The following is an 18,379-nucleotide window of genomic DNA, read 5'->3' as shown; positions in this document are numbered from 1 at the left end:
GTCTGTGTGGAGTTTGCATCCACTGCCCGTGTCTGTGTGGAGTTTGCACTTTCACCCCGTGTCTGTGTGGGGTTTGCACATTCTCCCCATGCCTGTGTGGAGTTTGCACACACTCCCCATGTCTGTGTGGAGTTTGCACTTTCACCCCATGTCTGTGTGGAGTTTGCACATTCTCCCCGTGCCTGTGTGGAGTTTGCACACACTCCCCGTGTCTGTGGGGAGTTTGCAAATTCTCCCCGTGTCTGTGTGGAGTTTGCACATTTCACCATGCCTGTGTGGAGTTTGCACACACTCCCCATGTCTGTGTGCAGTTTGCACATTCTCCCCGTGCCTGTGTGGAGTTTGCACTTTCTCCTCGTGTCCTTGTGGAGTTTGCACATTCTCCCTGTGTGTGTGTGTGGAGTTTGCACATTCTCCCTGTGTCTGTGTGGTGTTTGCACATTCTCCCCGTTTCTGTGTGGATTTTGCACATTCTCCCCTTGTCTGTGTTGAGTTTATACATTCTCCCCCTGTCTGTGTGGAGTTTGCACATTCTCCCCGTGTCTGTGTTGAGTTTGCACATTCTCTCCTTGTCTGTGTGGAGTTTGCACATTCTCGCCTTGTCTGTGTTACGTTCACATTTTCTCCCCGTGTCTGTGCGGAGTTTGCACATTCTCCCCGTTTCTGTGTTGAGTTCGCACATTTCCCCTGCATCTATGTGGGCTTTGCATATTCTCTCCGTGTCTGTGTGGAGTTTGCACATTCTCTTCGTATCCGTGTGGTGTATGTACATTCTCCCCGTGACTGTCTGGAGTTTGCACTTTCACCCCGTGTCTGTGTGGAGTTTGCACATTCTCCCCCAAGCTGTGTGGAGTTTGCACACACTGCCCGTGTCTGTGTGGAGTTTGCACATTCTCCCCATGTCTGCGTGGTGTTTGCACATTCACCCCGTGTCTGTGTGGGGTTTGCACATTCTCCCCATGCCTGTGTGGAGTTTGCACACACTGCCCGTGTCTGTGTGGAGTTTGCACTTTCACCCCGTGTCTGTGTGGGGTTTGCACATTCTCCCCATGCCTGTGTGGAGTTTGCACACACTCCCCATGTCTGTGTGGAGTTTGCACTTTCACCCCATGTCTGTGTGGAGTTTGGACAATCTCCCCGTGTCTGTGGGGAGTTTGCACATTCTCCCCATGTCTGTGTGGAGTTTGCACACACTGCCCGTGTCTGTGTGGAGTTTGCACTTTCACCCCATGTCTGTGTGGGGTTTGCACATTCTCCCCATGCCTGTGTGGAGTTTGCACACACTCCCCATGTCTGTGTGGAGTTTGCACTTTCACCCCATGTCTGTGTGGAGTTTGCACATTCTCCCCGTGCCTGTGTGGAGTTTGCACACACTCCCCGTGTCTGTGGGGAGTTTGCACATTCTCCCCGTGTCTGTGGGGAGTTTGCACATTCTCCCCGTGCCTGTGTGGAGTTTGCACACACTCCCCGTGTCTGTGGGGAGTTTGCAGATTCTCCCCGTGTCTGTGTGGAGTTTGCACATTCTCCCCGTGCCTGTGTGGAGTTTGCACACACTCCCCGTGTCTGTGGGGAGTTTGCACATTCTCCCCGTGTCTGTGTGCATTTTGCACATTCTCCCCGTGCCTGTGTGGAGTTTGCACAATCTCCCCGTGTCTGTGGGGAGTTTGCACATTCTCCCCATGTCTGCGTGGATTTTGCACATTCTCCCCGTGTCTCTCTTGTTTTGCAGATTCTCCCCGTATCTGTGTTTAGTTTGCATATTCTCCCCTTGTCTGTGTGGAGTTTGCACATTCTCCCCGTGTCTGTATTGAGTTTTCACATGCTCCCCGTATCTTTGTGGAGTTTGCACATTCTCCCCGTGCCTGTATGGAGTTTGCACACACTCCCCGTGTCTGTGGGGAGTTTGCACATTCTCCCCATGTCTGCGTGGGTTTTGCACATTCTCCCCGCGTCTGTGTGGAGTTTGCACTTTCACCCCGTGTCTGTGTGGGGTTTGCACATTCTCCCCATGCCTGTGTGGAGTTTGCACACACTCCCCATGTCTGTGTGGAGTTTGCACTTTCACCCCATGTCTGTGTGGAGTTTGCACATTCTCCCCGTGCCTGTGTGGAGTTTGCACACACTCCCCGTGTCTGTGGGTAGTTTGCACATTCTCCCCGTGTCTGTGTGGAGTTTGCACATTCTCCCCATGCCTGTGTGGAGTTTGCACACACTCCCCATGTCTGTGTGCAGTTTGCACATTCTCCCCGTGCCTGTGTGGAGTTTGCACAATCTCCCCGTGTCTGTGGGGAGTTTGCACATTCTCCCCATATCTGCGTGGATTTTGCACATTCTCCCCGCGTCTGTGTGGAGTTTGCACTTTCTCCTCGTGTCTGTGTGGGGTTTGCACATTCTCCCCGTGTCTATCTTGTTTTGCAGATTCTCCCCGTATCTGTGTTTAGTTTGCATATTCTCCCCTTGTCTGTGTGGAGTTTGCACATTCTCCCCGTGTCTGTATTGAGTTTTCACATGCTCCCCGTAACTTTGTGGAGTTTGCACATTCTCCCCGTGCCTGTGTGGAGTTTGCACACACTCGCCGTGTCTGTGTGGAGTTTGCACTTTCACCCCATGTCTGTGTGGAGTTTGCACATTCTCCCCGTGCCTGTGTGGAGTTTGCAAACACTCCCCGTGTCTGTGGGGAGTTTGCACATTCTCCCCATGTCTGTGTGGAGTTTGCACATTCTCCCCATGCCTGTGTGGAGTTTGCACACACTCCTCGTGTCTGTGGGGAGTTTGCACATTCTCCCCGTGTCTGTGTGCAGTTTGCACATTCTCCCCGTGCCTGTGTGGAGTTTGGACAATCTCCCCGTGTCTGTGGGGAGTTTGCACATTCTCCCCATGTCTGCGTGGATTTTGCACATTCTCCCCGCGTCTGTGTGGAGTTTGCACTTTCTCCTCGTGTCTGTGTGGGGTTTGCACTTTCTCCCCGTGTCTATCTTGTTTTGCAGATTCTCCCCGTATCTGTGTTTAGTTTGCATATTCTCCCCTTGTCTGTGTGGAGTTTGCACATTCTCCCCGTGTCTGTATTGAGTTTTCACATGCTCCCCGTAACTTTGTGGAGTTTGCACATTCTCCCCGTGCCTGTGTGGAGTTTGCACACACTCCCCGTGTCTGTGGGGAGTTTGCACATTCTCCCCATGTCTGTGTGGAGTTTGCATCCACTGCCCGTGTCTGTGTGGAGTTTGCACTTTCACCCCGTGTCTGTGTGGGGTTTGCACATTCTCCCCATGCCTGTGTGGAGTTTGCACACACTCCCCATGTCTGTGTGGAGTTTGCACTTTCACCCCATGTCTGTGTGGAGTTTGCACATTCTCCCCGTGCCTGTGTGGAGTTTGCACACACTCCCCGTGTCTGTGGGGAGTTTGCAAATTCTCCCCGTGTCTGTGTGGAGTTTGCACATTTCACCATGCCTGTGTGGAGTTTGCACACACTCCCCATGTCTGTGTGCAGTTTGCACATTCTCCCCGTGCCTGTGTGGAGTTTACACTTTCTCCTCGTGTCCTTGTGGAGTTTGCACATTCTCCCCGTGTGTGTGTGTGGAGTTTGCACATTCTCCCTGTGTCTGTGTGGTGTTTGCACATTCTCCCCGTTTCTGTGTGGATTTTGCACATTCTCCCCTTGTCTGTGTTGAGTTTATACATTCTCCCCCTGTCTGTGTGGAGTTTGCACATTCTCCCCGTGTCTGTGTTGAGTTTGCACATTCTCTCCTTGTCTGTGTGGAGTTTGCACATTCTCGCCTTGTCTGTGTTACGTTCACATTTTCTCCCCGTGTCTGTGCGGAGTTTGCACATTCTCCCCGTTTCTGTGTTGAGTTCGCACATTTCCCCTGCATCTATGTGGGCTTTGCATATTCTCTCCGTGTCTGTGTGGAGTTTGCACATTCTCTTCGTATCCGTGTGGTGTATGTACATTCTCCCCGTGACTGTCTGGAGTTTGCACTTTCACCCCGTGTCTGTGTGGAGTTTGCACATTCTCCCCCAAGCTGTGTGGAGTTTGCACACACTGCCCGTGTCTGTGTGGAGTTTGCACATTCTCCCCATGTCTGCGTGGTGTTTGCACATTCTCCCCGTGTCTGTGTGGGGTTTGCACATTCTCCCCATGCCTGTGTGGAGTTTGCACACACTCCCCATGTCTGTGTGGAGTTTGCACATTCTCCCCGTGCCTGTGTGGAGTTTGCACACACTCCCCGTGTCTGTGGGGAGTTTGCACATTCTCCCCGTGTCTGTGTGGAGTTTGCACATTCTCCCCGTGCCTGTGTGGAGTTTGCACACACTCCCCGTGTCTGTGGGGAGTTTGCAGATTCTCCCCGTGTCTGTGTGCATTTTGCACATTCTCCCCGTGCCTGTGTGGAGTTTGCACAATCTCCCCGTGTCTGTGGGGAGTTTGCACATTCTCCCCATGTCTGCGTGGATTTTGCACATTCTCCCCGTGTCTATCTTGTTTTGCAGATTCTCCCCGTATCTGTGTTTAGTTTGCATATTCTCCCCTTGTCTGTGTGGAGTTTGCACATTCTCCCCGTGTCTGTATTGAGTTTTCACATGCTCCCCGTATCTTTGTGGAGTTTGCACATTCTCCCCGTGCCTGTGTGGAGTTTTCACACACTCCCCGTGTCTGTGGGGAGTTTGCACATTCTCCCCATGCCTGCGTGGGTTTTGCACATTCTCCCCGCGTCTGTGTGGAGTTTGCACTTTCACCCCGTGTCTGTGTGGGGTTTGCACATTCTCCCCATGCCTGTGTGGAGTTTGCACACACTCCCCATGTCTGTGTAGAGTTTGCACTTTCACCCCATGTCTGTGTGGAGTTTGCACATTCTCCCCGTGCCTGTGTGGAGTTTGCACACACTCCCCGTGTCTGTGGGTAGTTTGCACATTCTCCCCGTGTCTGTGTGGAGTTTGCACATTCTCCCCATGCCTGTGTGGAGTTTGCACACACTCCCCGTGTCTGTGTGCAGTTTGCACATTCTCCCCGTGCCTGTGTGGAGTTTGCACAATCTCCCCGTGTCTGTGGGGAGTTTGCACATTCTCCCCATATCTGCGTGGATTTTGCACATTCTCCCCGCGTCTGTGTGGAGTTTGCACTTTCTCCTCGTGTCTGTGTGGGGTTTGCACATTCTCCCCGTGTCTATCTTGTTTTGCAGATTCTCCCCGTATCTGTGTTTAGTTTGCATATTCTCCCCTTGTCTGTGTGGAGTTTGCACATTCTCCCCGTGTCTGTATTGAGTTTTCACATGCTCCCCGTAACTTTGTGGTGTTTGCACATTCTCCCCGTGCCTGTGTGGAGTTTGCACACACTCGCCGTGTCTGTGGGGAGTTTGCACATTCTCCCCATGTCTGTGTGGAGTTTGCACACACTGCCCGTGTCTGTGTGGAGTTTGCACTTTCACCCCGTGTCTGTGTGGGGTTTGCACATTCTCCCCATGCCTGTGTGGAGTTTGCACTTTCACCCCATGTCTGTGTGGAGTTTGCACATTCTCCCCATGCCTGTGTGGAGTTTGCACTTTCACCCCATGTCTGTGGGGAGTTTGCACATTCTCCCCGTGTCTGTGTGGAGTTTGCACATTTCACCATGCCTGTGTGGAGTTTGCACACACTCCCCATGTCTGTGTGCAGTTTGCACATACTCCCCGTGCCTGTGTGGAGTTTGCACTTTCTCCTCGTGTCCTTGTGGAGTTTGCACATTCTCCCCGTGTGTGTGTGGAGTTTGCACATTCTCCCTGTGTCTGTGTGGTGTTTGTACATTCTCCCCGTTTCTGTGTGGATTTTGCACATTCTCCCCTTGTCTGTGTTGAGTTTATACATTCTCCCCCTGTCTGTGTGGAGTTTGCACATTCTCCCCGTGTCTGTGTTGAGTTTGCACATTCTCTCCTTGTCTGTGTGGAGTTTGCACATTCTCGCCTTGTCTGTGTTACGTTCGCATTTTCTCCCCGTGTCTGTGCGGAGTTTGCACATTCTCCCCGTTTCTGTGTTGAGTTTGCACATTTCCCCTGCATCTATGTGGGCTTTGCACATTCTCTCCGTGTCTGTGTGGAGTTTGCACATTCTCTTCGTATCCGTGTGGTGTATGTACATTCTCCCCGTGACTGTCTGGAGTTTGCACTTTCACCCCGTGTCTGTGTGGAGTTTGCACATTCTCCCCCAAGCTGTGTGGAGTTTGCACACACTGCCCGTGTCTGTGTGGAGTTTGCACATTCTCCCCATGTCTGCGTGGTGTTTGCACATTCTCCCCGTGTCTGTGTGGGGTTTGCACATTCTCCCCATGCCTGTGTGGAGTTTGCACACACTCCCCATGTCTGTGTGGAGTTTGCACTTTCACCCCATGTCTGTGTGGAGTTTGCACATTCTCCCCGTGCCTGTGTGGAGTTTGCACACACTCCCCGTGTCTGTGGGGAGTTTGCACATTCTCCCCGTGTCTGTGTGGAGTTTGCACATTCTCCCCGTGCCTGTGTGGAGTTTGCACACACTCCCCGTGCCTGTGTGGAGTTTGCACAATCTCCCCGTGTCTGTGGGGAGTTTGCACATTCTCCCCATGTCTGCGTGGATTTTGCACATTCTCCCCGTGTCTATCTTGTTTTGCAGATTCTCCCCGTATCTGTGTTTAGTTTGCATATTCTCCCCTTGTCTATGTGGAGTTTGCACATTCTCCCCGTGTCTGTATTGAGTTTTCACATGCTCCCCGTATCTTTGTGGAGTTTGCACATTCTCCCCGTGCCTGTGTGGAGTTTGCACATTCTCCCCGTGTCTGTGGGGAGTTTGCACATTCTCCCCATGTCTGCGTGGGTTTTGCACATTCTCCCCGCATCTGTGTGGAGTTTGCACTTTCACCCCGTGTCTGTGTGGGGTTTGCACATTCTCCCCATGCCTGTGTGGAGTTTGCACACACTCCCCATGTCTGTGTGGAGTTTGCACTTTCACCCCATGTCTGTGTGGAGTTTGCACATTCTCCCCGTGCCTGTGTGGAGTTTGCACACACTCCCCGTGTCTGTGGGTAGTTTGCACATTCTCCCCGTGTCTGTGTGGAGTTTGCACATTCTCCCCATGCCTGTGGGGAGTTTGCACACACTCCCCATGTCTGTGTGCAGTTTGCACATTCTCCCCGTGCCTGTGTGGAGTTTGCACAATCTCCCCGTGTCTGTGGGGAGTTTGCACATTCTCCCCATATCTGCGTGGATTTTGCACATTCTCCCCGCGTCTGTGTGGAGTTTGCACTTTCTCCTCGTGTCTGTGTGGGGTTTGCACATTCTCCCCGTGTCTATCTTGTTTTGCAGATTCTCCCCGTATCTGTGTTTAGTTTGCATATTCTCCCCTTGTCTGTGTGGAGTTTGCACATTCTCCCCGTGTCTGTATTGAGTTTTCACATGCTCCCCGTAACTTTGTGGAGTTTGCACATTCTCCCCGTGCCCGTGTGGAGTTTGCACACACTCGCCGTGTCTGTGGGGAGTTTGCACATTCTCCCCATGTCTGTGTGGAGTTTGCACACACTGCCCGTGTCTGTGTGGAGTTTGCACTTTCACCCCATGTCTGTGTGGGGTTTGCACATTCTCCCCATGCCTGTGTGGAGTTTGCACACACTCCCCATGTCTGTGTGGAGTTTGCACTTTCACCCCATGTCTGTGTGGAGTTTGCACATTCTCCCCGTGCCTGTGTGGAGTTTGCACACACTCCCCGTGTCTGTGGGGAGTTTGCAAATTCTCCCTGTGTCTGTGTGGAGTTTGCACATTTCACCATGCCTGTGTGGAGTTTGCACACACTCCCCATGTCTGTGTGCAGTTTGCACATTCTCCCCGTGCCTGTGTGGAGTTTGCACATTCTCCCTGTGTCTGTGTGGTGTTTGCACATTCTCCCCGTTTCTGTGTGGATTTTGCACATTCTCCCCTTGTCTGTGTTGAGTTTATACATTCTCCCCCTGTCTGTGTGGAGTTTGCACATTCTCCCCGTGTCTGTGTTGAGTTTGCACATTCTCTCCTTGTCTGTGTGGAGTTTGCACATTCTCGCATTGTCTGTGTTACGTTCGCATTTTCTCCCCGTGTTTGTGCGGAGTTTGCACATTCTCCCCGTTTCTGTGTTGAGTTCGCACATTTCCCCTGCATCTATGTGGGCTTTGCACATTCTCTCCGTGTCTGTGTGGAGTTTGCACATTCTCCCCGTGTCCTTGTGGAGTTTGCACATTCTCCCTGTGTGTGTGTGGAGTTTGCACATTCTCCCTGTGTCTGTGTGGTGTTTGCACATTCTCCCCATTTCTGTGTGGATTTTGCACATTCTCCCCTTGTCTGTGTTGAGTTTATACATTCTCCCCCTGTCTGTGTGGAGTTTGCACATTCTCTCCGTGTCTGTGTTGAGTTTGCACATTCTCTCCATGTCTGTGTGGAGTTTGCACATTCTCGCCTTGTCTGTGTTACGTTCGCAATTTCTCCCCGTGTCTGTGCGGAGTTTGCACATTCTCCCCGAGTCTGTGTTGAGTTTGCACAATCTCCCCGTGTCTGTGTGGAGTTTGCACATTCTCCCCATTTCTGTGTTGAGTTCGCACATTTCCCCTGCATCTATGTGGGCTTTGCACATTCTCCCCGTGTCTGTGTGGAGTTTGCACATTCTCTTCGTATCCGTGTGGTGTATGTACATTCTCCCCGTGACTGTCTGGAGTTTGCACTTTCACCCCGTGTCTGTGTGGAGTTTGCACATTCTCCCCCAAACCTGTGTGGAGTTTGCACATTCTCTCCGTGTCCGTGTGGAGTTTGCACATTCTCCCCGAGTCTTTGTGGGGTTTGCGCATTCTCCCCGTGTCCGTGTGGTGTTTGCACATTCTCCCCGTGTCTGTGTGGAGTTTGCACATTCTCCCCGTGTCTGTGTTGAGTTTGCGTATTCTCACCGTTTCTGTGTGGTGTTTGCACATTCTCCCCGTGTCCTTGTTGAGTTTGTACATTCTCCCCGTGTGTGTGTGGAGTTTGCACATTCTCCCTGTGTCTGTGTGGTGTTTGCACATTCTCCCCGTTTCTGTGTGGATTTTGCACATTCTCCCCTTGTCTGTGTTGAGTTTATACATTCTCCCCCTGTCTGTGTCAAGTTTGCACATTCTCTCCGTGTCTGTGTTGAGTTTGCACATTCTCGCCTTGTCTGTGTTATGTTCGCATTTTCTCCCCGTGTCTGTGCGGAGTTTGCACATTCTCCCCGAGTCTGTGTTGAGTTTGCACAATCTCCCCGTGTCTGTGTGGAATTTGCACATTCTCCCCGTTTCTGTGTTGAGTTCGCACATTTCCCCTGCATCTATGTGGGCTTTGCACATTCTCCCCGTGTCTGTGTGGAGTTTGCACATTCTCTTCGTATCCGTGTGGTGTATGTACATTCTCCCCGTGACTGTCTGGAGTTTGCACTTTCACCCCGTGTCTGTGTGGAGTTTGCACATTCTCCCCCAACCTGTGTGGAGTTTGCACACACTGCCCGTGTCTGTGTGGAGTTTGCACATTCTCCCCATGTCTGCGTGGTGTTTGCACATTCTCCCCGTGTCTGTGTGGGGTTTGCACATTCTCCCCATGCCTGTGTGGAGTTTGCACACACTCCCCATGTCTGTGTGGAGTTTGCACTTTCACCCCATGTCTGTGTGGAGTTTGCACATTCTCCCCGTGCCTGTGTGGAGTTTGCACACACTCCCCGTGTCTGTGTGGAGTTTGCACATTTCACCATGCCTGTGTGGAGTTTGCACACACTCCCCATGTCTGTGTGCAGTTTGCACATACTCCCCGTGCCTGTGTGGAGTTTGCACTTTCTCCTCGTGTCCTTGTGGAGTTTGCACATTCTCCCCGTGTGTGTGTGGAGTTTGCACATTCTCCCTGTGTCTGTGTGGTGTTTGTACATTCTCCCCGTTTCTGTGTGGATTTTGCACATTCTCCCCTTGTCTGTGTTGAGTTTATACATTCTCCCCCTGTCTGTGTGGAGTTTGCACATTCTCCCCGTGTCTGTGTTGAGTTTGCACATTCTCTCCTTGTCTGTGTGGAGTTTGCACATTCTCGCCTTGTCTGTGTTACGTTCGCATTTTCTCCCCGTGTCTGTGCGGAGTTTGCACATTCTCCCCGTTTCTGTGTTGAGTTTGCACATTTCCCCTGCATCTATGTGGGCTTTGCACATTCTCTCCGTGTCTGTGTGGAGTTTGCACATTCTCTTCGTATCCGTGTGGTGTATGTACATTCTCCCCGTGACTGTCTGGAGTTTGCACTTTCACCCCGTGTCTGTGTGGAGTTTGCACATTCTCCCCCAAGCTGTGTGGAGTTTGCACACACTGCCCGTGTCTGTGTGGAGTTTGCACATTCTCCCCATGTCTGCGTGGTGTTTGCACATTCTCCCCGTGTCTGTGTGGGGTTTGCACATTCTCCCCATGCCTGTGTGGAGTTTGCACACACTCCCCATGTCTGTGTGGAGTTTGCACTTTCACCCCATGTCTGTGTGGAGTTTGCACATTCTCCCCGTGCCTGTGTGGAGTTTGCACACACTCCCCGTGTCTGTGGGGAGTTTGCACATTCTCCCCGTGTCTGTGTGGAGTTTGCACATTCTCCCCGTGCCTGTGTGGAGTTTGCACACACTCCCCGTGCCTGTGTGGAGTTTGCACAATCTCCCCGTGTCTGTGGGGAGTTTGCACATTCTCCCCATGTCTGCGTGGATTTTGCACATTCTCCCCGTGTCTATCTTGTTTTGCAGATTCTCCCCGTATCTGTGTTTAGTTTGCATATTCTCCCCTTGTCTATGTGGAGTTTGCACATTCTCCCCGTGTCTGTATTGAGTTTTCACATGCTCCCCGTATCTTTGTGGAGTTTGCACATTCTCCCCGTGCCTGTGTGGAGTTTGCACATTCTCCCCGTGTCTGTGGGGAGTTTGCACATTCTCCCCATGTCTGCGTGGGTTTTGCACATTCTCCCCGCATCTGTGTGGAGTTTGCACTTTCACCCCGTGTCTGTGTGGGGTTTGCACATTCTCCCCATGCCTGTGTGGAGTTTGCACACACTCCCCATGTCTGTGTGGAGTTTGCACTTTCACCCCATGTCTGTGTGGAGTTTGCACATTCTCCCCGTGCCTGTGTGGAGTTTGCACACACTCCCCGTGTCTGTGGGTAGTTTGCACATTCTCCCCGTGTCTGTGTGGAGTTTGCACATTCTCCCCATGCCTGTGGGGAGTTTGCACACACTCCCCATGTCTGTGTGCAGTTTGCACATTCTCCCCGTGCCTGTGTGGAGTTTGCACAATCTCCCCGTGTCTGTGGGGAGTTTGCACATTCTCCCCATATCTGCGTGGATTTTGCACATTCTCCCCGCGTCTGTGTGGAGTTTGCACTTTCTCCTCGTGTCTGTGTGGGGTTTGCACATTCTCCCCGTGTCTATCTTGTTTTGCAGATTCTCCCCGTATCTGTGTTTAGTTTGCATATTCTCCCCTTGTCTGTGTGGAGTTTGCACATTCTCCCCGTGTCTGTATTGAGTTTTCACATGCTCCCCGTAACTTTGTGGAGTTTGCACATTCTCCCCGTGCCTGTGTGGAGTTTGCACACACTCGCCGTGTCTGTGGGGAGTTTGCACATTCTCCCCATGTCTGTGTGGAGTTTGCACACACTGCCCGTGTCTGTGTGGAGTTTGCACTTTCACCCCATGTCTGTGTGGGGTTTGCACATTCTCCCCATGCCTGTGTGGAGTTTGCACACACTCCCCATGTCTGTGTGGAGTTTGCACTTTCACCCCATGTCTGTGTGGAGTTTGCACATTCTCCCCGTGCCTGTGTGGAGTTTGCACACACTCCCCGTGTCTGTGGGGAGTTTGCAAATTCTCCCTGTGTCTGTGTGGAGTTTGCACATTTCACCATGCCTGTGTGGAGTTTGCACACACTCCCCATGTCTGTGTGCAGTTTGCACATTCTCCCCGTGCCTGTGTGGAGTTTGCACATTCTCCCTGTGTCTGTGTGGTGTTTGCACATTCTCCCCGTTTCTGTGTGGATTTTGCACATTCTCCCCTTGTCTGTGTTGAGTTTATACATTCTCCCCCTGTCTGTGTGGAGTTTGCACATTCTCCCCGTGTCTGTGTTGAGTTTGCACATTCTCTCCTTGTCTGTGTGGAGTTTGCACATTCTCGCATTGTCTGTGTTACGTTCGCATTTTCTCCCCGTGTTTGTGCGGAGTTTGCACATTCTCCCCGTTTCTGTGTTGAGTTCGCACATTTCCCCTGCATCTATGTGGGCTTTGCACATTCTCTCCGTGTCTGTGTGGAGTTTGCACATTCTCCCCGTGTCCTTGTGGAGTTTGCACATTCTCCCTGTGTGTGTGTGGAGTTTGCACATTCTCCCTGTGTCTGTGTGGTGTTTGCACATTCTCCCCATTTCTGTGTGGATTTTGCACATTCTCCCCTTGTCTGTGTTGAGTTTATACATTCTCCCCCTGTCTGTGTGGAGTTTGCACATTCTCTCCGTGTCTGTGTTGAGTTTGCACATTCTCTCCATGTCTGTGTGGAGTTTGCACATTCTCGCCTTGTCTGTGTTACGTTCGCAATTTCTCCCCGTGTCTGTGCGGAGTTTGCACATTCTCCCCGAGTCTGTGTTGAGTTTGCACAATCTCCCCGTGTCTGTGTGGAGTTTGCACATTCTCCCCATTTCTGTGTTGAGTTCGCACATTTCCCCTGCATCTATGTGGGCTTTGCACATTCTCCCCGTGTCTGTGTGGAGTTTGCACATTCTCTTCGTATCCGTGTGGTGTATGTACATTCTCCCCGTGACTGTCTGGAGTTTGCACTTTCACCCCGTGTCTGTGTGGAGTTTGCACATTCTCCCCCAAACCTGTGTGGAGTTTGCACATTCTCTCCGTGTCCGTGTGGAGTTTGCACATTCTCCCCGAGTCTTTGTGGGGTTTGCGCATTCTCCCCGTGTCCGTGTGGTGTTTGCACATTCTCCCCGTGTCTGTGTGGAGTTTGCACATTCTCCCCGTGTCTGTGTTGAGTTTGCGTATTCTCACCGTTTCTGTGTGGTGTTTGCACATTCTCCCCGTGTCCTTGTTGAGTTTGTACATTCTCCCCGTGTGTGTGTGGAGTTTGCACATTCTCCCTGTGTCTGTGTGGTGTTTGCACATTCTCCCCGTTTCTGTGTGGATTTTGCACATTCTCCCCTTGTCTGTGTTGAGTTTATACATTCTCCCCCTGTCTGTGTCAAGTTTGCACATTCTCTCCGTGTCTGTGTTGAGTTTGCACATTCTCGCCTTGTCTGTGTTATGTTCGCATTTTCTCCCCGTGTCTGTGCGGAGTTTGCACATTCTCCCCGAGTCTGTGTTGAGTTTGCACAATCTCCCCGTGTCTGTGTGGAATTTGCACATTCTCCCCGTTTCTGTGTTGAGTTCGCACATTTCCCCTGCATCTATGTGGGCTTTGCACATTCTCCCCGTGTCTGTGTGGAGTTTGCACATTCTCTTCGTATCCGTGTGGTGTATGTACATTCTCCCCGTGACTGTCTGGAGTTTGCACTTTCACCCCGTGTCTGTGTGGAGTTTGCACATTCTCCCCCAACCTGTGTGGAGTTTGCACACACTGCCCGTGTCTGTGTGGAGTTTGCACATTCTCCCCATGTCTGCGTGGTGTTTGCACATTCTCCCCGTGTCTGTGTGGGGTTTGCACATTCTCCCCATGCCTGTGTGGAGTTTGCACACACTCCCCATGTCTGTGTGGAGTTTGCACTTTCACCCCATGTCTGTGTGGAGTTTGCACATTCTCCCCGTGCCTGTGTGGAGTTTGCACACACTCCCCGTGTCTGTGGGGAGTTTGCACATTCTCCCCGTGCCTGTGTGGAGTTTGCACAATCTCCCCGTGTCTGTGGGGAGTTTGCACATTCTCCCCATGACCGTGTGGTTTTTGCACATTCTCCCCGCGTCTGTGTGGAGTTTGCACTTTCTCCTCGTGTCTGTGTGGGGTTTGCACATTCTCCCCGTGTCTATCTTATTTTGCAGATTCTCCCCGTATCTGTGTTTAGTTTGCATATTCTCCCCTTGTCTGTGTGGAGTTTGCAAATTCTCCCCGTGTCTTTGTTGAGTTTTCACATTCTCCCCATATCTTTGTGGAGATTGCACATTCTCCCCGTGCCTGTGTGAAGTTTGCACACACTCCCCGTGTCTGTGGGGAGTTTGCACATTTTCCCCATGTCTGCGTGGATTTTGCACATTCTCCCCGCGTCTGTGTGGAGTTTGCACTTTCTCCTCGTGTCTGTGTGGGGTTAGCACATTCTCCCCGTGTCTATCTTGTTTTGCACATTCTCCCCGTGTGTGTGTTTAGTTTGCATATTCTCCCCTTGTCTGTGTGGAGTTTACACTTTCTCCCCATGTCTGTGTGGTGTGTGCAAATTCTCCCCGTGTTTGTGTTGAGTTTGCACATTCTCCCCGTGCCTGTGTGGAGTTTGCACATTCTCCCCGTGTCTGTGTTGAGTTTTCACATTCTCCCCGTATCTGTGTGGAGTTTGCACATTCTCCCCGAGTCTGTGTGTTGTTTGCACATTCTTCCCGTGTCCGAGTGGAGTTTGTACCTTCTCCCTGTGTCTGCGTGGAGTTTGCACATTCTCCCCGTGTCTGTGTGGAGTTTACACATTCTCCCCGTGTCCGTGAGGTGTTTGCATATTCTCCCCATGTCTGCGTGCTGTTTGCACATTCTCCCTGTCTTTGTGTGGTGTCTGCACCTTCTCCCCGCGTGTGAGTTGAGTTTGCACATTCTCCCCATGACTGTGTGGGGTTTGCACATTCTCCCCGTGTCTGTGTGGTGTTTGCACATTCTCCACGTGTCTTTGTGGAGTTTGCACATTCTCCCCGTGTCTGTGTTGAGTTTGCGCATTCTCCCTGTTTCTGTGTGGTGTTTGCATATTCTCCCCGAGTCTGTGTGGGGTTTGCACATTCTCGCCGTGGCCGTGTGGAGTTTGCACATTCACCCCGTGTCTGCGTGGTGTTTATACATTCTCCACGTGTCTGTGTTGAGTTTGCACGCTCTACCCGTGTCTGTGTGGAGTTTGCACATTCTCCCCGTGTCTACGTGGTATTTGCACATTCTCCCCGTGTCTGAGTGGAGTTTATACATTCTCCCCGTGTCTGTGTTGAGTTTGCACATTCTCCCCGTATCTGTGTTGAGTTTGCACATTCTCCCCGTATCTGTCTGGAGTTTGCACATTCTCCCCGTGTCTGTGTTTAGTTTGCATATACTCCCCGTGCCTGTGTGGAGTTTGCATATTCTCCGCGTGTCTGTGTTGAGTTTTCACATTCTCCCCGTATCTGTGTGGAGTTTGCACATTCTCCCCGAGTCTGTGTGGGGCTTGCACATTCTTCCCTTGTCCGAGTGGAGTTTGCACATTCTCCCTGTGTCTGTATGGAGTTTGCACATTCTCCCCGAGTTTGTGTGGAGTTTGCACATTCTCCCCGTGTCTGTTTGGAGTTTGCACATTCTCCACGTGTCCGTGCAGTGTTTGCACATTCTCCCTCTGTCTGTGTGGTGTTTGCACATTCTCCCCGTATTTGTGTTGAGTTTGCACATTCTCACCGTAACTGTCTGGAGTTTGCACATTCTCCCCGTCTCTGTGTTTAGTTTGCATATTCTCCCCATGCCTGTGTGGAGTTTGCACATTCTCCCCGTGTCTGTGTTGAGTTTTCACATTCTCCCCGTATCTGTGTGGAGTTTGCACATTCTCCCCGAGTCTGTGTGGGGCTTGCACATTTTTCCCTTGTCCGAGTGGAGTTTGCACATTCTCCCTATGTCTGTATGGAGTTCGCACATTCTCCCCGTGTCTGTGTGGAGTTTGCACATTCTCCCCGTGTCTGTTTTGAGTTTGCGCATTCTCCCCGTTTCTGTGTGGCGTTTGCACATTCTCCCCATGTCTGCGTGGTGTTTGCACATTCTCTCTGTCTTTGTGTGGAGTTTGAACATTCTCCCCGTGTCTGTGTGCAGTTTGCACATTCTCCACGTGTCTGTGTTGAGTTTGCGCATTCTCCCCGTTTCTGTGTGGCGTTTGCACATTCTCCCCGAGTCTGTGTGGGGTTTGCACATTCTCCCCGTGTCCGTGTGGAGTTTGCACATTCTCCCCGTGTCCGTGTGGTGTTTGCACATTCTCCCCGTGTCTGTGTGGAGTTTGCACATTCTCCCCGTGTCTGTGTTGTGTTTGTGTATTCTCCCCGTTTCTGTGTGGTGTTTGCACATTCTCCCCGTGTCCGTGTGGAGTTTGCACATTCTCCCCGTTTGTATGTGGAGTTTGCACATTCTCCCCGTGTCTGTGTGGTGTTTGCACATTCTCCCCATTTCTGTGTGGAATTTGCACATTCTCCCCGTGTCTTTGTGGAGTTTGCACATTCTCCACGTGTCTGTGTGGAGTTTGTATATTCTCCCCGTGTCTGTGTGGAATTTGCACATTCTCCCCGTGTCTGTGTGGTATTTGCACATTCTCCCCGTGTCTGCGTGGAGTTTATACATTCGCCCCCTGTCTGTGTGGAATTTGCACATTCTCCCCGTGTCTGTGTGGATTTTGCACATTCTCCCCCTGTCTGTGTTGAGTTTGCACTTTCTCCCCGTGTCTGTGTGGAGTTTGCACATTCTCGCCTTGTCTGTGTTACGTTTTCATATTCTCCCCGTGTCTGTGCGGAGTTTGCACATTCTCCCCATGTCTGTGTTGAGTTTGCACAATCTCCCCGTGTCTGTGAGGAGTTTGCACATCTCCCCGTGTCTGTGTTGAGTTTGCACATTTTCCCTGTGTCTATGTGGACTTTGCACATTCTCCCCGTGTCTGTGTGGAGTTTGCACATTATCCCCGTGTCTGCGTGGGGTTTGCACATTCTCCCCGTGTCCCTGTGGAGTTTGCAGATTCTCCCTATGTCTGTGTGGAGTTTGCACATTCTCCCCGTGTCTGCGTGGAGTTTGCACATTCTCCCTCTGTCTGTGTGGTGTTTGCACATTCTCCCCGTATCTGTGTTGAGTTTGCACACTCTCCCAGTGTCTGTGTTAAGTTTGCACATTCTCCCCGTGTCTGTGTTAATTTTGCATATTCTCCCCGTCCCAGTGTGGAGTTTGCACATTCTTCCCGTGTCCGAGTGGAGTTTGTACATTCTCCCTGTGTCTGTATGGAGTTTGCACATTCTCCCCGTGTCTGTGTTGAGTTTGCACATTCTCCCCGTGTCTGTGTTGTGTTTGTGTATTCTCCCCGTTTCTGTGTGGTGTTTGCACATTCTCCCCGTGTCCGTGTGGAGTTTGCACATTCTCCCCGTTTGTATGTGGAGTTTGCACATTCTCCCCGTGTCTGTGTGGTGTTTGCACATTCTCCCCATTTCTGTGTGGAATTTGCACATTCTCCCCGTGTCTTTGTGGAGTTTGCACATTCTCCACGTGTCTGTGTGGAGTTTGTATATTCTCCCCGTGTCTGTGTGGAATTTGCACATTCTCCCCGTGTCTGCGTGGTATTTGCACATTCTCCCCGTGTCTTTGTGGAGTTTGCACATTCTCCACGTGTCTGTGTGGAGTTTGTATATTCTCCCCGTGTCTGTGTGGAATTTGCACATTCTCCCCGTGTCTGCGTGGTATTTGCACATTCTCCCCGTGTCTGCGTGGAGTTTATACATTCGCCCCCTGTCTGTGTGGAATTTGCACATTCTCCCCGTGTCTGTGTGGAGTTTGCGCATTCTCCCCCTGTCTGTGTTGAGTTCGCACTTTCTCCCCGTGTCTGTGTGGGGTTTGCACATTCTCGCCTTGTCTGTGTTACGTTTTCATATTCTCCCCGTGTCTGTGCGGTGTTTGCACATTCTCCCCATGTCTGTGTTGAGTTTGCACAATCTCCCCGTGTCTGTGAGGAGTTTGCACATCTCCCCGTGTCTGTGTTGAGTTTGCACATTTTCCCTGTGTCTATGTGGACTTTGCACATTCTCCCCGTGTCTGTGTGGAGTTTGCACATTATCCCCGTGTCTGCGTGGGGTTTGCACATTCTCCCCGTGTCCCTGTGGAGTTTGCAGATTCTCCCTATGTCTGTGTGGAGTTTGCACATTCTCCCCGTGTCTGCGTGGAGTTTGCACATTCTCCCTCTGTCTGTGTGGTGTTTGCACATTCTCCCCGTATCTGTGTTGAGTTTGCACACTCTCCCAGTGTCTGTGTTAAGTTTGCACATTCTCCCCGTGTCTGTGTTAATTTTGCATATTCTCCCCGTCCCAGTGTGGAGTTTGCACATTCTTCCCGTGTCCGAGTGGAGTTTGTACATTCTCCCTGTGTCTGTATGGAGTTTGCACATTCTCCCCGTGTCTGTGTTGAGTTTGCGCATTCTCCCCATTTCTGTGTGGCGTTTGCACATTCTCCCCGAGTCTGTGTGGGGCTTGCACATTCTTCCCGTGT

At 51.4% G+C, this 18,379-nt stretch overlaps 1 pseudogene; it reads right to left on the bottom strand.

Annotated features, from left to right (window-relative positions):
• LOC148140779 (uncharacterized) overlaps nt 1-18,379 on the bottom strand; it is a 67,042-nt pseudogene that overhangs the window by 12,404 nt on the left and 36,259 nt on the right.

Source organism: Chiloscyllium plagiosum, unplaced genomic scaffold, assembly GCF_037043375.1.
Source record: "Chiloscyllium plagiosum isolate Xiang-an unplaced genomic scaffold, Cpla_swu_hap1 HiC_scaffold_35, whole genome shotgun sequence".
Classification (NCBI taxonomy): domain Eukaryota; kingdom Metazoa; phylum Chordata; class Chondrichthyes; order Orectolobiformes; family Hemiscylliidae; genus Chiloscyllium; species Chiloscyllium plagiosum.
The sequence above is the reverse complement of the archived record's forward strand: the minus strand, read 5'-3'. Positions and strand labels throughout refer to the sequence as shown.